The sequence below is a fragment of the Myotis daubentonii genome, chromosome 11 (assembly GCF_963259705.1).
Source record: "Myotis daubentonii chromosome 11, mMyoDau2.1, whole genome shotgun sequence".
Taxonomy (NCBI): domain Eukaryota; kingdom Metazoa; phylum Chordata; class Mammalia; order Chiroptera; family Vespertilionidae; genus Myotis; species Myotis daubentonii.
Window position 1 is genome coordinate 8128127 of NC_081850.1, and position 18727 is coordinate 8146853.

The window sequence follows — 18727 nt, forward strand, 5'->3', positions numbered from 1 at the left end:
TCCCTCCAGGACATGGGGTGGGTTTCAAAGGGATTTGGTGAAGGGACACGGTCCCGGGAAAGCCAGGACTACAGCTGCAGTTAAATGCTGAAACCCAGCACTCATCCTCACTCGTTATTTTTTCTAAAAGGCACAGAACAGATGTTTCCAAAAAGGCAGAATTTCAAAATCACTGAATTCAATTAGCTTTAAAAAATTAAAAGTAGCCCAAATAAACCACCCTTGAAGTCACAAAGTAGAAGTCACAAATATAAAACACACTCCCCTTCTTCTTTTTTTCTTTTAATTGATTTTAGAGAGGGAAAGGGGAGGGAAGAGAGTAAGAAACGCTGATATGAGAGAAAAACATAAACGGGTTGCCTCCCGTACATGCCCTGAGGGGGGCACCCACAACCTGGGTATGTGCCTTGACCAGGAATCAAACCCACCTTATGGCGCATGGGCGATGCTCCAACCAAGTGAGCCACACTGGCCAGGGCTCCCTTTCTTTTCAATATCGTTTTCTCTAAGACTCAAAGGACAAACACTGTAATATTAAGAGGAAGTTGCTCTCTGGATAACTAGATTACCAGTAGTTTCCAATTTTCTTTATACCTTCCTCTATTTTCTGGGGGGAAAAAATTAAAAATGCTAATTTTCTTGGCTCGTTGGGGGCAAAATAAGCTGAACTGAAATAAAAACACAGGAAAGGTACCACCCAGGAACACAGAGCTTGATTCCTCTGTGCAGAACTGGGACCACACCGGGGCTGCAGCAGTCGGTTCACGCTCCAGTTCAACAACCTGCCCAACTGGAACTGGAGTCCCCCGGGGCCCACTGGCGCCACCCTGCGTGTCACTCGGACTTCACCAGGAGACTCTCAAAGGCATATGCCAAGGCCTGGCGGAAACTCAAGTTTTCCTATTAGCAGGGGACGTGGTCGTTACAAATGAAACCAAAATAAATGCACTCCAGCCTCAGGAGCTTCCGCCACGCGGCTGACTCAATGGTCCTCCTCCTCACGGTGTCCCCGATGAGCTGCTGGAAAGAGGTGCTTATAACCCTGAAATGTCTAAAATATCAGCAACAAATTGGAAGAGCAGGAGAACACTCATTGTTGGAAAAACTACCACCGTTAGTCAGTGCTAAAGCTGCGAGGAGCTGGTAAAGGGCCAGCTCTCAAACCCGGGTGAAGGGGTGACTGGCAGGCACCAGGTGGCCTGGCGTGATGAATGGATGGCAGGGAGGCAGAGCCCAGGAGGGTGAGATGCGGCACGTAGGGAGGGAGGCACCAACATGTGAGGGCCCCAACTCACTTTACCTGCCGAGAAAACACGGGCTCTGCCAGGGGCACACAGACATCAGGGCGAAGACCCGGGAAACTGAGACGCGTGAGATGATTTCACGTCTGCGTCTAACGCCCATACGGAATTTGGTAATGTCAGCAAGAGGCCGGCTTGGTTCTTCGTTCTCGTCTCTGCCCTAGACCCCTCAGCCACACCTCTTCTCAGAAACCCGGCTTTTCCGGGAGAGGGTGCACTGTGACCAGAGGATTCTGCGCTGCTGAGTCCTCAGAATACCACCCACAGAGCCCATTAGAGAATCAATTCACAGAAAACGAGCACAGATCAATGACAGACAGCTCCCATTCCCAACAATGACCTGGCAGCTTTGCTCCCTGCATCCTCTGAGAGCTGTCACTGCCTCCCATCACCTCTCCACTTCCCTCCACATTCACAAGAGTTTAGTCTCTCAGCAACATGGACCAAAAGCCTGTTGTAACCTGGAGCCAATGGCTCACTTTTAAAACTGCCTTGAAATGGAATTCTCAGATACCCTAACACACACAGCACCAACAACAGGAGGGGGTCCCCAACACAGCACCCCCTCTGTCGCCTCGAGGGGGACCAGAAGGAAGGTGGTAGAGTGCACTGGGATGGACTCGGTGCTTACAGGCCTGAGCCCCTGGGAGACAATGAGAGGTGGGTCCCTGTGAACACAGCTGCTGGCACAGACTGCAGCAGGTGTGTGTACCCTGCAGTCAGACCCAAAAGCTTCCCCACCGACGACAAGACTTTCTGAAAGGGCAAACAATGCCTGGGAAAATTCAACAAAGTACAATCTTCCCACATTTACCAGGCAGTAGCATTCCTAGAAAGTTCAGTAAATATTAAAACTGTGCATATAAAAGTTAGGTTCTCAGCTCAAATAGTTTTCACCTGTGACTCTGCAGGAGGCATCCGGCTGAGGGGGGTGGCACAGCCCTGGCCATGCTGGCAGTGCTGTGTGGGCAGGCCTGGTGTTCCCGGGCGCAGTCCACTGGAGGCCAGAGCACCCCCAAGTCACCCCATGACGGTGGTTCTGCCCCATGAGAACCAGTCCTTTACACCAAACTGTCCCCTCAGAACAAAGTGCCAGTGGAGGCCAGAATAACTCATGCAGATGGTGTTGCTGAGAGATTGTCTGGTCAGACACCAGGCCGTAAGAAAATCTTCTCCACAACGCCCTCCCGCAGACCGTCACTTGGTGCCCCTCTCACCCTTCCCTCTGGAGAGGTGAAAGGTGTCCTGGTCACTGCTGAAACGAACTCTGGACAAGCACAAATTCAAAAGACTAGCGGGCCTTCAGTGAGTGCTCACCCCCCGAGGGGCCACCTCACCCACAAAGAAAAGGCTATTTTCACAGGCTGCTTGGTTATCACTGGTTATACTTATTTAGAAAAATAAATTTATTTGATAAATTCACTGCCAAGATAACACACACCTGCAAACCCTAGAATAAACAAAACTAAGGAACAACTTTCGTCATTTGGCCCCTGCCACGCCCAATGATGTGAGGACCCTTCCCCGTGCAGCTTTCTCGGGCCCTTGGCAAGAGCCTTAAAGAGAACCTGTACCAATTCAACTGTTTAAAGCACCACAGAACGTGGTTCTATAGACATGCGTGTCTACTCTGTATTCAAACAATGTGCATAGTCAGAAATATAAACTTACAACCGTTGGTTTGAATAACAGGGAAACTAAAAAAAAAAGTCCAAAAAATAAAATCCCTTCTCAAACTAATTGAATGTTTAGACAATTGACATTTCTCTCTCACACAGACACACCTTCCATGCTTTATATCAAGTTTACAAGAAAAAACAGAACGGTGCTAACCTAGGGAAGGCACACACGCCTGGCGGTACAACCTAGAGATGAGACAGGAGGGTGCCAAGGACTGCACGTTTAGTGAATGTGTGCTAACAATGCTTGAAAAATTGCAAAAACCTTAAAGTAGTTCCTAGCTTTCTTTGGTTCATAAAAACATCAAGAGTCAAAGGTTAAGGTTACTCCTTCAATATGGCCTGTGGTAAGGATGTGGAGAAACTGGTGGGAGTGTAATACAGCGTAGCCATTCTGCAAAACAATCTGGCAGCCCCTGGAAAAGTTACATACAAAATGACTGTGTGACTCCCAGGTGCCTACCCAAGAGAAATGCAAAAACTGTGGGTCTTTACAGCAGCACCATCCATTCCGGTCCCAACTGGAAACCACCCAGGTGCCCATCAACAGGGGAACCGATAGACAACATGTGGTACAGCCACACACTGGAACACTATTCAGGAATAAAAAGGAAGGGACTGCTGCTGCTAAGTGGAAGGAGGCAAACACAGAGGCCACATATATGATTCCACTGATATGAAATGCCCAGAAAAGGCAACTCTACGGAAACGGAAAGTGGACTGCTGGCTGCCTGGGCTGAGAGGAGTGACTGCTACTGGGCAGCAGGGGTCTCAGTGGGATGATGCAGACGTTCTCAACTGCACAGCCTGGAAAGTTTACTAAAAACCAGGGAATTACATACACTTTTTTAGGGTATGTGAATCACAACTCCAAACTGTTACACACACACACAGCCAACAACTGAATCCCTGGGCAGCTACCACGGGTAACATCTGCGTTTTGGTCGTCCCTCTCACTTTCTTGACTTCAGAGTGGAAAGATGACATCAGGCCATTAACATCATGAGAATGCAGAATTCTGCTATTCAATTTCCTCTTAAAGACAATAAAGGAGCGTGGGGGGAGGAAGGCGCTCAGGGGGTGCAAATAAATCTGCTCTTTCCTCATTACAGAGTTCAAGCCGGTCACGGCCCCATTAGCGGTAGCCATGAGAAGTTTACGTATTACTGCCTGCTGCCAGCGGGCCGGCTGGGGCCTGGGAATGTGGAGCCCCCCGCCCCACAAACACAGGACCTTTGTGATGGCAAACCCAGGCTGGCACAAGCCTAAGCATAAGGGCGCTCCGAACAACCAGGAAATGGAAAACTCAAGAAATTCTAATACTAATCACTTACCTCCCAAACCTCAAGGTTAGTTTTTGTTAAAATCAATATCAACTGCCTAATTCTGCATAATGAAAAACCGCAATCGGGTAAACAGGCACACCGTGTACCGGGATGATGCCCTAAGATGATCTATTCGCCTTCCCCTCCAGTCATCACATGAATCGACTTTCACCAAGCACCTACTAAGTACACACACTCAGTGGGACAGGGCCTGAGAACCAACATGGCCGCTTGCTTTGCAGACTCATGACACACCCCTTCCGGGCAAGAAGAGGGACTAGATGGCGGCCGGCACTGCTGCCATCGAGACAGACCGGGCTCTGGGGCCACGTCTGAATGCTGTGGGCTGACAGTATTCATGGAAGGCTGAGGGGTGGGACAGCAAGCGTAGGGCATCGCCCTGCTGAGAAACAGCACATGGAAGAAACAAGAGCAAGGACAAGCCAGTCTCCAGAGTTTCCTGACTATCCACAGCCTGGACACCAATACTGCCCTGCCCCCTCCTCACAGGAGGTCCCCCTGGAAGCCTCAGCCCTTGGGCCACATCTAGAAGACAAGCATTTTAGGATTACGTTATAGGTCCCCGGACAAAGTTTCTGAACAGGAAAACAATTATAGTAAGTATGTAAGTGGTAAGAGGGGCCAACCTGATAGAAACTGTATTTAATTACTTAGAGTTGAAGTTGGTAGGACAAAAATTCATGAGAAATGAAATGCTGTGGAAAAGAGTAGAAGGCAGGAAAACAGAAATGCTATATTTATCTCCTTCTCTCCCACCACCGCCCTTGAGTATTTCCTCTATTTTGAGATGGCAGCAATAAGACTGTTCTCCCTACCAACGTTCTTCCCCAACTCAGAGGCCTACTGTCAGAAAAGCAGGCCAACGGGCATGGTGAGCCCCACACCCAGGCCCGAGGACAGAACCGCACGCCAGGGCAGATGGCACTCATCAGGCCAATACGCAGGGTCAGCCACCACGCTCGGCCAGTCCCTCCCTGCTCATGGAGACGCAGGGAACCTCCTGGGAAGAAACGGAGGTGTTCCAGCAGCCTCCTCCGGCCCGCACTGTCCCTGACTTACGTGAGCCTGCTGCTGAACTGCTGGTCTTTGTCAACAGAGGTAAGAATAGTCCAGAACGCTAAGGACAAATGACATCCATCAGCAATGTTTTCTCATGATTCATTCCCCTAGGTCCCATCCTTTTATCATTCCTTCATCTCGACTTAAAAAAATTTCACAGGGGAAAAGCTGGGATCAGGTGGGTAAAAGTGGCAATCCACATTTGACATGAAAATTAATCTACATAAAAAAAATCTTTCCCCATAAAATATTCAAGCATGCTCAATATCCAATTGAGAGGGTGTGTGGAGCTTCAGTCCTTACCATCAGGAAGCCAAAGACAATCCACTGGGTTTTGTCCAATGACCCTTTTAACTACTTGAAAATGATGTCTGATTATCAAGTAATGTTATGGCTTACCTATAAAAACCTCTTTCTAAAAAATATTGGTCCTGATTTACAGAAGCAAGGACATTCTGCGAAGCCTTTTAAAATCATGCTTAACACATTACTCATACTTGGAGACAAACACTGGGCCCCTTTCTTCGGTGCCTAAGTGGGTTTCTGTTAGTAAGTCAGTGCCTGGGGAACATTCCTGTTCCAAGCCAGTTCTATAAGAATGGTAGTTACTGTGAACTCAGACCTCCATAGCTGCTGGGGGTGAGCACCTCAGCCCTCCTTCTGAAAGCTGCCTGCAGCTCTGCAGTGCTCAGGACACCAGCAAGCATTGCATTTCTGGATGGCCAGACCTTCCGCAAACTGACATCACTTTAATTAAGCCCTCAACCCAAATCAATAAAATAACTCTGATGACTTCAACTAAAACTCTCTTTGGAGGAGCCTAGTGGAAACTTTCAACAGGACCTGGAGTGGTATTTGCCTGGGACAGAGTGGCCCTCTCAGCAGATTCCCGCGTCAGCCTGGGAGACAGGTGCACCCCGGGGCGTGGCTGGGGCCTGCCAGAGCAGGGATGGGCGGCCTCCCTCGTCTTACCACCGGGGACACGTAAGCTGGCCCATGGATGCCACACACCTCTTGGTCTATCCTATTGGTTCTCAGGGCTTCTTTGGTTCTCATAATGTACCACAGATGACAAAGGATTTTAACCCTGAAATGGTACTGGAAAAGCCCCTCACCGGTAACAGTAATGACTACTGTTATTCATATTACTAACAATGTGAGCAATGACCCAGAGGCAGCTTCTGCTAAATGCTTTACAGAGGCGACTAGTATTTTACAGATGAGGAAACCAAGACTTACAGAGGCTTGTGGTCTGAGGTACAAAAGCTAGTAAGGTGTGAAGACAGGATGTTAGTCCATCCGTCTATCAATTCCACGTCCTGAAGGACTAGAGAGGGAGAGAAATATACTTTACACGTTTCCGATTTAATTCTAAGAGCACAGATGACCCACAGGCATCAGCTGAGGCCATCTCCAAAATTCTATGGAGTGGGACATGAATGGAAACCACACATTTTGGGAAAAGGATAAAAAAACAGTGTCCACCCACAAGAGATTAACATTCCTGGCTAAGAAAACTAGAGTTGGAAAACTGGAGAGGTCAATGGACTAGAGACAGAGGAACACTCTCTAACAGAGCTCTTGTTACAACAGCTACTTTATTTTAATTATTTACTATAATGAACTGTCTTAAAAAATAAGAAAGTATTGCCCTGGCTGTGGGTGGCTCAGTTGGTTGGAGCATCATCCTGTACATCAAAAGGTTGCAGGTTCGATTCCTGGTCAGGGCACATACTTAGGTTGCATGATCAATCCCCAGTTGGGGCACATATGGGAGGCAACCAATCAATGTTTCTCTCACATCGATATTTCCCTCTCCCTTGCTCCCCCCCCCCACCCCCATTCCTTTCTCTCTAAAATCAATAGAAAACATATCCTCAGGTAAGGATTAAAAAACGGTAATAATAACGTCTTTCCAAATATGCTGGTAAGTTTTTCACAGGAACAGGTCCCACCAAGAAGACCACAGCGATGCTTCTCTGCACGTCCTCCTCAGGTGAACGTGCCCTCACCCTCCGGTGCTGGGAGGCCATCCTGAAGAGCAGTACTCAGTAAGGAAGGTCACATGTACTTATGACATGCCGCCCTCTCTTCTCTGAACAGTGCATGGTCCCAAAACAGGCCTGATACCAAAAATTAAAAACTGAGGAATTACGAATATACGTTTGGAATCGACAACAACCACCTGTGATTATTTTGCTCTCTTTCCTTCCTCCTGTTTAAGAATCTGAACACAAGAGAAAGCAGCAACAAGTCAGAGTTCCTCTCTTCTATCATCTTGAATTCCATCAGGATTATAGCAGTTCCCCAAAAAGTGATTATGAAGTTCAGCAAAACTAAACAAAAAACGTATTTCCTGCTTTCTGTTCTAGAGCCTGGTTTGTTCCGCCTACACTTTTTCCACTGAGCCTCTCCCCAGGATGGCTCCCGATGACCATGACTTTGCATTTTGAACAGGGCGGCTCTCTGAGCGTGAGTCAGAGTCAGAGGCCAGCAATGCCAGCTCTGGAAATAGTGCCTGCAACTTCCCTCCAAGATGGGAGCCAGCGGGCCTGGGACCCAACCTCCCCTGTTTGGAGGTCAAAGGCCCATGAAAGATGCAGAGTGTGTGAGTGTGCCCGAGCTGCATGCACATGAGCACATCAGTAAGCCTTCGCCGGAAGACAGGTCAGCATTACTTCTTGTCTGGTGCTGCATGGTTGGGCATTGCTACTGCTGACCACGCCACTGACTCCATCTCTAATAGGGACTCAGAATACGCCAGGAGTAGCATCGCAGGGTATCATCTGGGCCTTCTCTCCAGCACCTTTCACTTTGCTGGGAGGGTGCCTTCTACAAGCCTGAAGCAGCTCACTACCTACCTTCTTTGTTTTTTACCTGCCCATTTTGGGCACTATTCTGTATCTGCCAGCTGTGTTGCAGAGAAAACACAAGCAGCTTTTTTCCTAAACAAAATACTGCATCCCTACTCGCTCGGCCCTGCCAACAGTAGAGCACTCTGGAAAACCAGCCTTTCCTGACCCAAGTTCAGAATTACTTTTACTCATACTGTTCTGGGGTGAAGGAGGTACAATTTGGGCTGCAAGAAGACGGATTGCCTAGTTATCTGGTCACATTCATGTTTGACTTAACGCACTCTGACCGGGTTTCTGGGTCACAAGGGAGGGCCCTGGAGGGGCACCCTGAGTCTCCCAGACCAGCAGTGGTCTGTGGGCCACGGTTGGCGACCGCTGTCCTAGACCATCTCTCCCTACTTCCCTGTGTCTGTGCCCCACAAAACAACAAGGACCAGCCTGACACGGCTCTCCTCACCAGGAACCAAAAGCTGCTTCTCCTCCACACCTTACTTTGAGGAGCCGCCAAGCAGACAGCAGAAAAGAGCAAAAATGGGACGCACCCGTTTCCAGTCCCAGGACAGCCTTCCGGCCTGTGACCTAGAACCTCTCAGGTTGCCCTGGCCAGTGTGGCTCAATGGGTTGGAGTGTCATCTGGCACACCAAAAGGCTGTGGGTCCAATTCCCGATGAGGGTACATACTCAGGTTGTGGGGTCATGGCGTGTACAGGAGGCAAGCTATCGATTAAAGTTTCTTCCTCACACTGACGTTTCTCTCGCTCCCTTATTCTCTCTAAAATCAATAAACACATCCTGGGGTGGGGATAAAACGGAACACCTCTCGGGGCCTCCATGTTCTCACGCGCATATGAAGTAGGAGCTAGAATGAGGGGAGCTACAAGGCCTCTCCACGTCTGACAACTCCTGTCCTGCACAGGCTCCCCAAGGCACTGAAGTAAAACTTGAGTATTGAGTAGTTCAACCCTCCACGGGACCGTCCCCCTCCGTTCCCGCTGTGGCCAGGCACGCTCAGGCACGCAGCTTCGCAGCACTGTCCCTGGCACACTCCTCCGGACCTGACTTATGGCTTCTCCAGTAACTTTACACAGCTCCCTGCTGGGGGTGATTTTATTTTCTGAGGTTACCTCAATTGTTAGTTCTTCCTGCTGCACGGCTCCACGATGAGATTTCCACAGATGCAAAAACCGTTCTTTAACAGTTAGAAGCTCAACAGGAACAAACAGCTTTTCAGAGAAAGTCATTTCACAGACAATTATGTGTGCTAGAATTCACTTTCTGTCATGAAATAAATGACAACATTGCAACTCTGTCTAGCGAAGTTAACACAGGTGGCTGGGCCTCCCCACAGACGGAAATCACGGTGAGGTGGAATGGAGGAGGCCGCGTGCCCAGAGGTAAGTCTTCTCAGGATCTGCCTCAGCTCCGCCAGCCTTCCAGGGAGCTTCCCATCAAAGCAGTCCGAGCACACGGAAAAAAAGCATGACTTTTATATTGAGAATAAAAATAATTACGGATTGATCTAAAATGGAGCTTCACTAGAAAACAAATCTTATCTGCCACCTGGTGCGTCCAGTCTGGAGCGGGGACAGCGACCGTGTGGTCCACTGCAGAGGACAAACTGGAGAGATGCAAATGGACAAAGCAGTGGTGTGAGCAATGCCTCGGTGGTCTTTGCCTATAAAGCCGAGAGAGGCAGACCTGCAGGCTCGTCTACTGCTGTCTTTGCTGCAAAGCTAAGAACAGTTACAGGAAGAAACCAAGGCTGACTTATTTTGAGTCTGTAAATTTACACCCAGACGAAATAAATTCTTTCCTATCTCAGTGTCGTGGGTAAGAAAAGGCAAATGAGTAGTGCTCTAAAATATATGAAATATTTAACAAGGGCCAACTGTCTTCACTCCCACAAGGCGCCTCCCCCAGGACAGGGTGGCAGTGGTGGTGCAGCCAACATGGGACCACGATGGAAGCCAGGCCTGAGCCACCTGTGCACTGAAGCCACGCCTGTGCACTGCAGCTGACGGGCAGCGGTCACCCCTCCAGGACAGGCGCACCCTCTGCAGAAACAACTGGGTCTCATCAGAGGAAAGACCAGAGAGGGTAAGAATGGAGTGTGCTACAAAGATCAAAAGAAAGCCACACCCAACGAGGCTATGAGGCACAGAGGACCCTGAGGCACAGGGAGCCAGGAGTCTGAACAAAAGCAGGTTGTTGCAACTCTGACGCATGAGGACTGCGGGCTCAGTGACTCATTTGGGAATGTTAGGTGAGGCATTTAGATTTTCCACTTAGATGGGCCACTGCCTTCTGACCTGAAACGGAGGACAAAAGCATATGCGGGTACCTGGGCACTTTTAGATCCTGGCAAGAAATAAAACCATTTTGTATAAAAGGCATGATTCCACACCCATGAGCAGGGCTAAAATAAACTCTGACAATACCAAGTGCTGATGATGAGGCAGAGAAACTGGGAACCTTAAACACCGCTGGAAGGAATGTAAAATGGTGCAGACACTTTGGAAAAACAGTTCAGCAGTTTCTTTAAAAAGTTAAATATACACCAACAATATGGCCAAGCCACTCCAGTCCTAGGTATCTACCCAAGAGAAACGGGTCTACAGAAAGATAGCTAAGCCACAATTAAGAGCCAAAAACTACAAAAAAATATCCAAACATCAGTCAATTAATAAGTGGATAAACAAAATGTACATCCACACAACCTAATAACTATATGATAAAAAGGAACATGTTACTGATGCATGCAACATGGCTGAACCTCAAACAGCTATAATAAACGAAAAACGCAGATCTGCCCTGGCCTGGTGGCTCAGTTGGTTGGAGCATCATCCAGTACACCAAAAGGCTTTTGGGTTCAATTCCAAAATTGATCGATGTTTCTCTCTCAGATCTATGTTTTTTCTCTCGCTTTATCCCTTCCTCTCTCTCTCTAAAACCAATTTAAAAACAACACATATCCTGGAGTGAGGATTAAAAGAAAAAACCAGATCCAAAAGCTAAAGTTCTACATGATTCCATTTATATGAAATTTCCAGAAAAGGCAAAACTATAAAGACACAAAGCAGATTAGAAGTTGTTTGGCATGAGGGACAGGGATAGACATGACACCGAATGGACACGAGGGAGCTTTCTGGTGATGAAAATGTCCTAAGCCTGGACTGTGGTGATAGCTCACAACTGCGTGAGTTTCTTAAACCTCAACCAACTGTGTATGAGTGAATCTCATGGCATGTAAAACGTATGTTACACAGAACTCAGTAAAGTTGCTGAGAGAGAATCAGAAACACCATCTGCAACCGCCTGCAGGAGCACGCAGCACCCTTTACCTTTATCGTGATAAATAACTGCTAAAGGTGGGTCTCCAACACCGAAAACTAAAGCTGTGAGGGACAGCTGAGAAAACATCAGAGACCAGATTGCAGATGAACATAATCCACAGGTGTGTTCTGTGTTCCTTCGGACTGGGTCCTGCTGGCTCTCTCTACTGTCTCACGCCCTTCTTGGAGATCATGAGCTTTTTCCGTGGACATCAAATGAAAATTGCCACTCAAAATTAAAGCATGAGCTTTATGACTTTCAGTAATAAATGAGGCCACATAAAATGACTACCGCTGCCTGTTCTATGAAAATGCAGGAAAACTAAAAACATAGATTCTGAGACCATTTTTTTCTCATTTTACATGGTTTCCCTGGCATTAATTATCATAAATCAGTTTATTTTCCTGCTTTCATATATATAAAACCTGAATCTTCACAGATGTAAGATTTAGGACATAATGCTCTGAAAAACCAACATTTCTTGACTTAGAGAAAGATAAAGTGTTAAATGATTTGGATATACATTGGTACCATTTTTGTAACCCATCTGACAAGTCCATTTGCCCTCATCATCAGAGAGATACAAGGGGTATATATACCTATTTTTTTAAGTACCTTTAAAAAAAAAAAAAATATATATATATATATATATATATATATATGTTTTTATTTTTTACTGATTTCAGAGAGGAAGGGAGAGGGAGAGAGAGATAGAAACGTCAACGATGAGAGAGAACCATTGATCAGCGGCCTCCTGCACGCCCCCTACTGGGGATGGAGTCCACAACTCAGGCATGTGCCCTTGACTGGAATCCAACCCGAGACCCTTCAGTCCGCAGGCCAACGCTCTATCCACTGAGCAAAACCAGCTAGCGCAGTCATTTTTTCTTTTTAAGATGTTGTGCTGAATCTGTGGAGCTGAAAATGTGGGATGCTTTTTTTTTTTTAATACTGTATATGTTTATTGATTCTAGAGAGGAAGAGAGAGGAAGAAAAAGAGAGAAACATCAATGATGAGAGAGAATCATTGATTGGCTGCCTCCTGAACACCCCCTACTGGAGATTGAGCCCGCAACCTGGGCATGTGCCCTGACCAGGAATTGAACTGTGACCTCCTGGTTCAAAGGTTGATGCTCAACCACTGAGCCACGCCGGCTGGGCTGTGGGATGCTTTCTGAGTGACAGAACACAACATCCAAACATCACAAGAAAGCGTAGCTCTGGGAAGTCACCACCCTTAATCCTGTAATAGTCTCATTTTGCCTTGAAACCAAATTTTATGGTGAAGAAAAACAGAAAGCCACCAAAACTTAATGCAAAGAAAAGAGTGTGAAATAGGTTGGAAACTCTATGTCCCCAAGTTCAGAGGGAGCCTAAAAATTTGCTGCAGCATTAGTTTCATATTAGTGAGGCAGAGAGAAATTCTAATTTCACAGTTTCAGTATGTTCTCAAGAAGTCAATCTGAATTTTACAAACAGAAGTCATGGCACCCTCATGCTACCAAGTAACAAAAGTTGAATGAATGGAAACAGCATGCTATCAGCCGGGACAAGGCTGTGGACAGCGCTGGCAGCGTGAGCGGGCGCCTTTCCTCACAGATACAAACGTTCCTGATGCACACCTGCCGTCCCTCTGCACAGGTTTGCTTCTGTCTTCTACTCCTTACAGTTTTTTATTTCTCAACCGTATTTCTTTGAGGACCATTTTCCATTCATCTTTGCTCCTTACTGAAGGTTTTGTATGTTGTGAATATGCAAGGAAGTTAGTAAATAAATTGTTTAAATAAATACAGAATTTAATAACGAATGTGCTATATACAGAATTATAGGAGCATTAAATTTCTGGCCTTGGCTTTCCAAATTATCGTGATTCATAAGTGTCAGCAGAATTTCTATGATGGGTTCCAGCTTTACTCGCAAAACATGGATGGATTTATTTTTAAAAATCACAGATTCAAATAAAGACACTAGCACTATTTATATATCTATCAATCAACCCCCTGTCTGTGCTTACAAATCAGGTAAAAGCATTAAAATGGACTCGGCTGATTCAATTACCCAATTTCCCACCATAACTTCCAGCCTGCATGCTTCAAGGGTTGCTTCATCCAAACAAGGCCCAGGCATGGAAACTCTAGTCCAGGGTAGCCTCAGGTGACAGGCATCCTATACCCATGACCGCAGTCTGCACTGCCCTGGTTTGGATTTACTCATCGCATGTGCTTTGTGAGCGATCTGTGGTGTGTTGTGTGTTTTATCTTCGCGTCCAGAAATGACGTCTCCTGCTTCTCTGGTATTTTCCAGCGGCTTTTTACATGGGCCTTGTATACAACAAACCCAAGAAAACATGTTGGCTGATTAGACTGACTTGGGTTCCCAGCTCTCCTCATTATTTGAAAAGTAAGAGTCCTTCAACTTTTCCCTGTGTATTATTTCTATGTACATATAAACTATGATCATGTAACTAACACAGGACGGGAAACTAACATAGGATGGGCAAGAGTGTGAGGAGAATGGAAGGGAGATGGAGTTCTCTGGATGAGACGCGTTCCAAGCACTGCTGCTTCTGGCCAGCAGTTTCCACACGGGTGCAGGCAGCCTGTTCACCGCACGCAGCCAGGGTACAGATTTATTTATTATTTATTGCCCGGGCACAGATTTCTCACAAATATAAAGCCAGCTCAAGTCTGACGGCCCATAAACTTTAAAGTTCCTAACGACAAGAAAACAAAATACATTTAAAACGGTTTGTAAGTCATCATTATTCACATTATACAAATAAGGAAAGCTCAGAAGTCAAGTGACTACTAGGAAAACTGACCTACAATGAGACCTATTAGAGAAGAGAAAAAAAAATGGAATTTAAGGGAAAAGATCTGGGCAGCCAAGAGAAAAGAGCAGGTCGCTGTGAGGGAAATAAATGAGACCAGCATCAGACTTTACTCAAGATAATGGATCAACATAGTTCAGATGCTTGAAAAAGAAGCTATGAGCCAAGGGTTTTGTCTCCTTGAACTGACCTCCCCTATTAAGAGCACACACCTGTGAGACGCAAGCTCAGGAAACGGAGCCGCCCAAGCTGCCCTGAGACTCCCCTCTGGAACCAGCGTCACACCACAGTGAAGAGCAACAAAGGGTGGACGGTGAGCATTAAATATAGATTTACTTGCAGAATTAAAACTAAGCGGTTTCATAAAAGATTCAGTATAGCATACAGTGTCTACATGCTCTGACATCGTAAATGTAGTGCAGCTAACACACCCAATCAGGGGAGGGGAACAGGAGGGACATATGAGAAACACAAAAAAAACGTGCTGGGTGTGTTAAAAGTGTTTATCTGGAAGTAAAAAGACAATATTTCAAGTCACATAATACAAGTTAAAGAGGTAAAGGGTAAGGAAAGGTTAATATCTAATTTCATTATTTCTCACAGCAGGAAACCAAAACACAGAGGGGGGTGGGGGGCGGAAAGTGGACAAGAGAGGAAAAATAAAAATAACCTATGGGGGGAAAAAATACCAGCCTTCCCCCCCAAAAAAAACACAAAAAATGCAGAAAAAAAAAAAAGCATGAAACTATAGGAATCAAGGCCAAATGTTAATTTTGTAATTAATGTAAATTGGCTGAACTGGGCTATTAAATAATAGGATCTTCAGATGAAAGCAAAAGTCAAGTGGAAACTCAAGGAGCGCACAGTGCACACAGAGGCTTCTGGCCGAGAGCGCTCTTCACAGAGGCAGGGGGAGAGGGCCCGCGACAAAGCCAGAAAGCTGCTGCCCCACGTGCTTTAAGGAAAGCCTGTCACTAAAGAACAACATAATGAAGTAAAAACCTGAACATCAAAATCTTTCCAATGCGAGAGCCAAGTGTGACGTTCTAAGATCAATGCCATTTTGGGGATTCATTCATCTAATTCATTCAACCAATACTTATCACGGCCACATGTGATCAAGTCCTTTCCAAGGACCGGTGACCCCAGTGACAGGCCTGCGTGTCCCTTCTCCTGTGTGCAGAGACCTGGAAATATCAGTGAAAGACATGTTGCTGGACTTAAAGATACGTGGCAGTGTCTGTCTCCTAAAACAGAAGATTAATGGAAACCATGACAGGCCCGACAGTGCACCCACACCAGTAGGTGCTAGTAAAATAATGCATCTTATTAGTGCCATACGATACCAGGCACAAAACCGCAGCTCATTAAAATGCCTCAGATGAGAATGATTGCCAAGTAAAGCCTTTTGTCATGGGGATGTAACGAATGCTTCCTATAAAAGTAACTAAAAAGTCACAAAATTTTTCTCTGCCTGCCTCCCTTTCCCACCCAAATTCATGCTTTATATTAAAATGCCTTTCATCTTCCATGGCACAGAAGAGTTGATGGCTGCTGGCATCAAATCTGCTAAAATCAACAATAGTGTAATTACCTACACACTTTCAAGTGCTTTCAAAACACGTTGCCGGTTGGGATTTTCCTAATTTAGAAATGTGTGCTTTATGCTGGTGGTCTGGGGCTGAGCCTGGGTGAAAAAGAATTTTTACATCTTGCCTAAAGCATTCTTTTCTACAGCCATTCCTTGATTTGCTTGCACCTCACCTACTTTCATAAAGCATTTGACTCAGTCTACAACACCTCATATCACACTACTGGTTTGTGACACGATTTTAATGTACAATTTTACATGAGCTGATACGTGGAAAGCTCTTAGCAGCACAGTGCTTGACACATGACAAGAGTCAGCTATTATTATATGAATAGTTCTCTTTAAAATATGTAAATAAGTGTGTGCGAGGGTAAGTGGATGACTATTCTTTCATTTTCCCCGTTATGCAAGTTGAAAATGGGAAGGAATCTTAGTACATTCACATTTCTCAGAATATTTTTTTAACTGCAGATTCTTAAAAAAAAAAAAAGTAAATCAAAAGGACAGATGAAAATTTAATGGTATAAAATAATACAGATCAGACTTCCTTCCTGAGGCTAACAAAAACACATTTTATCAGCAATTCTCCCTTGGTCCTGCTTTAAAAAAAAAAAAAAAAAAGCCAAGATCTTGTGAAACCAGATCCAACTCGAGACCTCGGTACGGAATTTAATAAATTATGTATCTGTTAGGGATTTACAAGGAAAAAAAGGAGAATCACTCACAGGACCCAGTTCCAAATATTTCAATAAAATAACAAATTGCATATTAACAACACTATAATTACTCCTTTTGTTTGGTTTCTTTGCAATTACTTTTAATAAATTACTCTGGCTCCCCCATCACTCAAGTAAGTTGTCATCCGAAGGCACAATCAGTACAGCGCCGGACACAAAGCCACTCTCAGACAGGGAGGGCTCCGGGGAGGGCGGCTGTGACTCAGCAGCATCCATAAAGCGCTTCTATGGAGATCAAGTATCAATGAAGCTATTGTGAGATATCGCAGCTATATAAATGTGCGCTGGTTATGACTTCTCACAGGCAAGAGCACTGCTGAAAACAGGCAAGGGCACCAATGCCCGGGAGAGGCTGCCAGAGCTGGGAGAGAGGCTGTCCAGGCCCGCCATTCTGCTACCCACGGTGTTCCTTTGGGGTGAAGGGACCCTTGGTTCAGCCCTCCCCAAAGCCATCTGTGCCACTGTGCCAGGCCTTGCAGCCTGTCGACTCGGAGTCAAGCCTAACACGGTCGCCGTCTGCTATCACGGATTCAAGAAAAAGCCCGATAACTTGTATTAGTCTCAAATATCGTTTCCCAGAAATCATCAACCAAACGTAGAACACACCTTTGCCACAAAAGACAAACAGTAGTAAAGCACTCAGTTAAAAAAATTTGTACCTACCTTTATCATATTAAGTATCTGAATATTAGAACTGTAATAAAAGCATTCTCTTAGAATGTATAAAAAGTTTTTAGAAGCAATAAATGTGGTAAAAGAGCATAAACCAAGTTGGGTTTTAAATGTAATTTTTAAAATCTTCTATGAATTAATATTACTCAGACTAAGATGATCACTGATTGCAGTTCAGAATCAAGTGTGTGAAAAGAACAAATGAAATAAAAGTTGAGTGACAAAGCTCCAGAATCTAGGAAGGATATTACCACAAAGAAACTCGTCTGGCTTTTTTTTCCCCCTCAAGGACTCAGAAAATAGAATTTATCCCTGGGCTCCAACTGAAATGGCCACTAAATACTATAAAGTCCACTTTTGCACAATCCTCTTTATAGATGTTTATGTTTCACTTGATATACCAAGGAAAATTTCAACACATTTTAAGCAATTTTCTGCTCAAGAGATTCTGGCAGAAAAGAATAATTAAGGTGACCTGGAAACCACTTGCACCTAGCATTCTTTACCAAAGAATTACTCAAAACTCTGTTATTTTACATGTATATATTTATTAAAAGAACATAATATTATTCCTTAATCTTTGATGGGTCATTTGTATTGTCTTTGACTCAGTTAAAGATACATCAGAAAAAAAACATGTGGGCTCTTCTTCCAAAACCGATAGCCATTCAGTAAAATCTATCAACACCGTTTAAAAGCACACACTCTGGACGCCCTGCTGCAGTCCCCACCGTCTCGCCGGCCCTCGCACAACAGGCTGACCCACCCATTCATCCCAATTGTTCCTTATGCAGTTGCTCATGTTCCCCTTGCCTTTCTGTTACACAAACTGTTCAAACTAAATAAAAGGAACTCAAAGTAATGGAAAAAGAAGGATATCAGAATGGAAGGAGAAAGTACCCAAGGACAGAAGCAAAACAGAGGACTTCTGTCATTTAAAATAAAGAAAAACAAAAAAAAACAGTATAAAGGAATTCAGTTATACCCATGGGAAGCACTAACCTATGATGAAATAAAATGGAAATAAATGTCAAAGAAGATAGGAGATGGGTAAAGGACTGATGTATCTTCAGAAAGATAGGAAAATCTGTGGGACAGCACAGGGACTGGAGAGCTAGCTACGGGGCATGGGGGAGGGTGGCAACGGCACACACAGGGGAAGAGACCAGGAAAGTCCAGAGAGCATTTCAGATCACTTCTCTGGGGGACACCGCTCACTCACCCAGTTTACTTTATTTCATTACGCGTTATTTTAACCCACAGCTGAGCACAGGGTAAGTTTATTTTGCTTCCCCTTCTGAGTTCACCGAGAAACTCAACTAGT

General features: G+C 45.4%; 1 protein-coding gene across 11 annotated transcripts in view; it reads right to left on the bottom strand.

The window, feature by feature from the left end:
• The window catches only part of AOPEP (aminopeptidase O (putative)), a 329578-nt gene that overhangs the window by 54028 nt on the left and 256823 nt on the right, over nt 1-18727 (bottom strand). Inside the window, exons 14-15 of one of the 11 annotated variants that reach the window (XR_009447569.1) lie at nt 6625-6712; nt 2552-5443 (exon numbers count right to left, since the gene is read on the bottom strand). The exons of the other annotated variants lie outside the window; for them this stretch is intronic. The gene's annotated coding sequence lies outside the window, so the exon portion shown is untranslated. Of the gene's footprint in view, nt 1-2551; nt 5444-6624; nt 6713-18727 lie in introns of those variants that run through there. 11 annotated transcript variants of the gene reach the window in all.